Below are 6,004 nucleotides of genomic sequence, written 5' to 3' on the forward strand. Positions count from 1 at the left end.
TTTCAGTCTGTGCAATGGGGAAAAAAGGATGGAGTCAGGCTTCACATTAGCGAGCCGCAATTCAGCATCCGCCAGGCAGGCAGTGGACAGGGCGTCTTCTGGTCAACAACATTGATGGACGAAGCGTGAGATGGAATGGAGGAGTGCCGCTAATAAGAGGATTTTTTTTCTGCATGCAACTTACTTACCAAATTCAACAGGACAACTACAACAACATACAGATACAGTATCCATTGTGTTTTTCTATGACTGTGACTGCATTTCTTGGATCTCTCTCTGCTTCTAAATTGATCCCTTAACACATCACTTAGTCCACTCCACTATCACATCGGCACCACACATAGTCATTTGTAAGTGCTCCTACGTAATTCGCAAGTCGCAGCACGCCCCAGCCCGTAGAGGACTGGGATGGCCCCAATGATGAAGCATGTCACCAAGGGGCAACCCTGGTGAGTGAGGGGACACCTAGAAAAAGAGCAATTTCTCCTTTTCTATCTACTACACCTTCCAGAACAACCCCATTGAGTGTTGTGAATGGATTTATAGTGACCAGCAAGGCTCTCAGGTATCTGGCAACAGAGACCTTATGTTGAATATAGTTATCAATATTTCCACACACGCCCTGTACTGTCGCATTCTTTCTTCCACAGTTGTCGAAAGTACTACTGACTTTTCACTGACATGCATGCAGGAGTGCATGCACTTTCAAAGATTGATGGATAGGTTTGTAAAAAAAGATTTGTTTATGTTCACAATTGTTTGTCCATGCTGTGCTTTTTTTTCTTGTCTCACAAAACCTTTCCCAAAAACCCCCGTACCCATTCATTTTTCAAACCCTAACCCTCTTCCCCCGGGCTGTGTGGTTTTGATTGATGTGTGACTAAATTACAGCAATAAATCCACACACTTGCTGGGGAGGATAAGGTGATACCAACAGGCTGGTGAAGAAATCCGAGGATATATTCTTACTCTGCTTGACAAAGACCCATGGCTAATGTCAAAGAACTTCAACCGAATTAGTAGTTATACTTTACCATTTGTTAGGCTACAATGTGGCACTGTTCTAGTGTACTGTCACCTGCTATATTCTCTATTGTACCGTTGTATTGCTCAGGAGGACAAACCAGATTTCATTTTCTTTTTTTTCATAGGCATGCAACTGCCACTGTGTCACTCACACCAATAATACCACCGCTATGAGGAAATTTTATCCGCCCAGGATTGCCAACCTTATTCGCTGTTTCCCGTGGAGCCAGCCCTGGGCCTAGCCCTACTTGCAAACAGAAATTACAGGCAAGATAGGCGTTTGGTTGGAGGTAGTATAATGGAGTATTAGGAGAGACGAGAAATTGACGGTAGTACTACTAAAGTCACAGGACTATTCAGGAAAACAAACTTACTGTTAAACCCCCACCCACCAGACTCAAAAGCTGTAAAAAACAGGTATGGTCAGATAAAGTTAAAAAAATTATATTTTTATAGCCCTAACAAAATAATCTCCCGCAAGACCCTCCCTAACCCCAACGATTGTCCTTCAAAAGTCCCCAAAAAACCCAACTCCCAATTCCCACCCCCCAAAAGTCTCTAAAAAAGGAGCAAGGGACACTATGGCAGGGTGCTGTTGCCTTTAGCAGCCAGGGCATCATGCTCCTTGCGGAGGGTGGCAAGTTCGATGCGGAGGCCCTCCACCAAGTTCTTATAGTTCAGGACCTCCTGCTCCAGGTAGGACAGTCTGAGGGATAAGCGGCGCCGGTGTGCCTTGCAAATCCTGTGGGGGGCAGCTGCTGTCTTTGCTGCTCGGCGTTGGCGTTGGGCTTTGGTAGCCCGGCTCCATACCGCTGGAGCACTGCGCTGCCTGGCATCCCGCACGGAGGAGGATGCAGCTGTCCCCGTGGACGTTGTTGTTGTACCAGACTGCGTCTCCTCCTCCTCCAGGGCCACCAGCCGCCGATATTCAGCGACAGTGGCATCCAGCCTCCGTTGCCGGGCCATTCGAGCCAGCTCCTTCCTCCTTGATGGTGTCTTGGATTTGGAAGGAGCAACTACATGAAGAAAGAAAGACATAGTCTGTAACCAATGCTCCTTAAGATTAACACAAAATGATTGAGCAGAAAGTTGTCACAGTACAAGTAGCAAATTGAAAGCACAGTACATAACTATTGAGGACAGTCTCTATGTAACCTCCGACCTCTTCATCCTTGCTCTAACATTAGTGGGAGTTTGAGGGACAAATTCTACAAGCACTATGGACTTCCATTACAGTCGACTATGACAGTACACCAGTCTTATTCCTCTTCTTCTCTCTTGTTTAGGAAAATTGGTACGTTATCTTATGCAAGTCGGCATAATGCCAGCGCAGTGAACTTGCACCCGAGAAAAACAGACGCACACCATGTTGAGTGAGACAGACTTGCGTTACTGTACCGGTCCAGTACATGCAGGTGGTGAAGCTCTTACTTTTCTATTACGGGTGGCACTGAGAATACTCTGTTAAAAGGGCTACTGATTAATTAATTTAGCTTTCACCCTACAGTGTAAATGAGTATTAGAAAAGGAAAATAAAGAAGCTAAATAATCTGATTATCTATCACTTCACATGGGATGTATTTGATGACATATGGGATGACTTTAGGTGCTTTGCTTATTATGGAGTGAACAGTGATACCCCCACACATGAATGATGTACTACTACTAAACTAAAGTTATTAAGAGAGGTAGGGAGTGTCCACCGTGATAACCGGATATATGCTGTGCTTGCAGTTGCAATACAAACTACTGCTACTATTCATGGTAGTATTTGGACAAAATTACAACTTCTTTTCCTTGCCTTTCCTACACTGGAACGGACGTGCAGGTGCGGTGTTACATGCTCTTCAAAGTAACACTTAGTTCATCCAGTGAACGTCTACTCTCTCTAGATACACATATGCTATCTAAGAGTCAGATAGTACCATGAATGATCTAGGCAGCCATCCATTCAAAGTATATGCACACATACAGTTTCTGTTTCACCCACCCAGGCTGTTCTCCTTACACCCATCCTTGCTTCATCATTCACCCAGCCATGCACCATACCATATTCTTTCCTTCCCAGCCACCTCGGGGACCAAGCAAACACATATCATTCTTCTTTGCCAGTCATCATCACATTTCTCGTCCTTCCACACTTACTTACACCCTTCTTTCGCTTTTCGTTCAGCCCTTCCATCAAGTTCACCTCAGATCTGATTGGGATTCTTCTCGCCAAAAACTTCACAGCTAAGTCGAAGTACATTTAGAGGAGCCTACTACCTGGTTTATTTATATAATACACCCGTGCAGAAAGCACACTCTGCAGTCTTCAATCTCAAATGAGTAAGGAATGTATAGCTTACCTCTGCCCGCCACCACGTGTCATCCCCCACAGATTTGTCCGGCACTTGCACCGCCTCCTCCCCAGAGTTGTCCTCCTCGTCCAATGCCACCACCACCTCGACGCTGGCCCCGCCTCCAGATGTTCCACCTACAAAGTACATTTAATAATGTTAGAATACACCACTCACTACTATATAATATTTGGTCTAGGAGGAAGAAAGAAATGTGAAAAAAACTGTATACAATTTGATAATTTGTGACTGTCTACTGTAAAGTAAAAATGTCCCTTTTTCCATGGAAGGCTGTTGTCTTGCTGCACTTTTTGGCACAACTGATGAATGCTTGTTTTTTATTTTTAACACGCACCACTTTTTCTCCTAACAGACAGAAGCTTGACTTCTAAGAACACGAGCAGGATCAAGTTCAAACCAGGTGAGAGCTCGGCTCGACCACAAGAAATGTGTCCAATTAATCGTCAGCACTAAGCAATTTTCCATTTCCAGTTAAACGTTTACTTTTATGACAAACTTGATTTCAATAAATGTGTTTACTTTTAATAAAGCTTTTAAACTCAAATAGACTCTGTGGTTTTTGGTCCTCCAGACTAGAGTGGATGAGCTAAAGGTTTTGGAAGTTTTGCAAGCATGAGTCCGTGCCTCTGCCATCGGTGACTTTGGGAGCAAAATGACTCTGCCACACTATCTAGTAAGTAAGGAGATGGGGGTTCAACTACAAAGTCTGTTATCACTGAGGTATGTGGAAAGTCTAACAGCACCTATTATAATTGATAAGCTAAGCAATGCATTTTTTAGTGTCCATAGTTCTGTTTGTGCAGATTTGTCCAGGCAACAGACTAAAGTAAAAGTAAAGTAGTATCTTATTCTTTCTTGGTGGTCATTCACCTTTTTATTGTTGGCAATTGTCAAAGCATAAACATTTAGAATACTTGAAAAGACATTATGGACAATCCCAGAGGACTGCACTCAGTGCATAGAGCTATTGCTGACTAGAATGGGAGTCCAATGGAAATGCCAAATGTGCAATCTTAGTTAGCTACACAGACAGACTAATAAGAATAATCTAGTAATACTACACGGAGTCATAGTCGAGGCAGGATAAGAATTTAGATCCTGTCTACAAGAAGATCAAAGACGATTTAGAAAAAATCGAATGAGGAACGCTAGGAAAAAATAAGTACTCTATATTAAAATTAAAACTTACTGGGGCCAGCAAAGGAGCCCTCGCCTGCCCGGTCCTGGCCTGCATCGTCAACAGCACCCTCCTCCTCCTCCTGTGTCCTCCTCTTGCCCCTGGGGGAAGCTGATGTACAACATGAAAGAAAGAAAAACAGAAAACATGGATGATATTTGTCAACCAAATCAAACATTTCAAAAGAACTAACAAAATATTTTTGCAAAATAGCAAATAGACAACTACTCCACGGGATATATTATTGACCAATCTCATGTGGTCGACTACGGTATTACTTTAGTATTGCTTGATTTGCGGACCGTAGAATTGGAAATTACCTTATGTAACTCACTAAACAAAGTACTAAAAAGGTTTGCCTAGGATTGGCAGGCAGCAGTCCGCAGCACGCTAAGTGACATCCAAAGTTCATCGTGATTGAAGATCAGCGACAACACTAAAGTTTCCTACTACATTAACCAGTCATTAAAATACTCAAACTATTAATCCACCACCACTATTTCTTCTTATCGCCATGTGTACAAAGGAAGGACTGGACTTGAGTCTGTAAGGGCTGATTTAGCAGCCCCTTGTGGCTCTTTTGCTCCATTGTTGCGTGACTTTTGTGACGCAGCGACAGCAAAAAAGAGGCGCAATGGTGCGACGTATATTAACAACGTGACGCATATGGGAGATGCATCACGTTGTAAAGCCCTGCGCCAATAGGGGGCGTTCCGGCACAAGGGAGGGAGCTCCTGCGCAGGAACGCATCCTAAAAGTGGCTGAGGGAAATCTACAAGATTTCAATCAGTCACTTTGAGGACAATGATGCGTGACTCAAACCCTGCGCCTGCTTGAAGCAGACGTACGGCTTGACGCAGCATTGGGGAGATAGGGCACCCCAGAGCATTGATGGAGCTGCACCATCGTTGCGACGCAACTCCAGCAATGCGCCGCCTTTACGGCACAGATGCGTAACGCTTTGGTGACGTTTTGGGCCCATGGTGCGCCGCATTGTAAATACGGCACACCATGGGTGATGGTGGCGTGACGCACAATTACTGGCGCATCCCTGCTACTTTGCAGGGATGCGCCGGTAATTAAAAATCTGAACCTTAGTGTGTAGCATTACGCAGTTCTTTAAACTACACTCATACATAATTTCACAGGCCAATGAAATGAACACAAAATCGAAAACAAATAAGCATAGTAGCAACACTACTGAGAAGAAGGAGAGCAGTGTACCTGAAATGCACAGAAGATTTTGAAATATAATTTACCTACAATGTAATGAGCAGCATTATTGCTCTTGGTAAAAAACAAAAATTTGCAATATAATAACACAGCAGGAGAAAACATAGTAGTAAAGAAGTAGCTACTACTACTCACCAAGCCCGGGGATCTCAAGGCCAAGGAGGTCGAGCAGATCTCGCTCACGGGTCAGGACATCCGTCCAGAAGTG

Source organism: Lissotriton vulgaris, chromosome 5, assembly GCF_964263255.1.
Source record: "Lissotriton vulgaris chromosome 5, aLisVul1.2, whole genome shotgun sequence".
Classification (NCBI taxonomy): Eukaryota; Metazoa; Chordata; class Amphibia; order Caudata; family Salamandridae; genus Lissotriton; species Lissotriton vulgaris.